Source organism: Gekko japonicus, unplaced genomic scaffold (genome assembly GCF_001447785.1).
Source record: "Gekko japonicus isolate JY-2015 unplaced genomic scaffold, Gekko_japonicus_V1.1 scaffold319, whole genome shotgun sequence".
Classification (NCBI taxonomy): Eukaryota; Metazoa; Chordata; class Lepidosauria; order Squamata; family Gekkonidae; genus Gekko; species Gekko japonicus.
Window position 1 is genome coordinate 1,227,842 of NW_015160218.1, and position 333 is coordinate 1,228,174.

Genomic DNA, 333 nt, shown 5'->3' on the forward strand with positions numbered 1-333 from the left:
AAGGTAAAGGTTCCCTTGCTCGAAAGCCGGTCGAGTCCGACTCTAGGGTTGCGGTGCTCATCTCCGTTTCCAAGCCGAAGAGCCAGCGCTGTCCGAAGACGTTTCCGTGGTCATGTGGCCGGCATGACTAAACACCAAGGCGCATGGAACGCTGTTACCTTCCCACCGAAGTGGTCCCTATTTATCTACTTGCAATTTCTTGCTTTCGAACTGCTAGGTTGGCAGGAGCTGGAACTAGAGACGGGAGCTCACCCTGTCTTGCGGCACCCGGGTCTTGAACCGCTGAACTACTGACCTTCCACAGCCTGCAGTTCAGCGTCTTCTTAACCACTT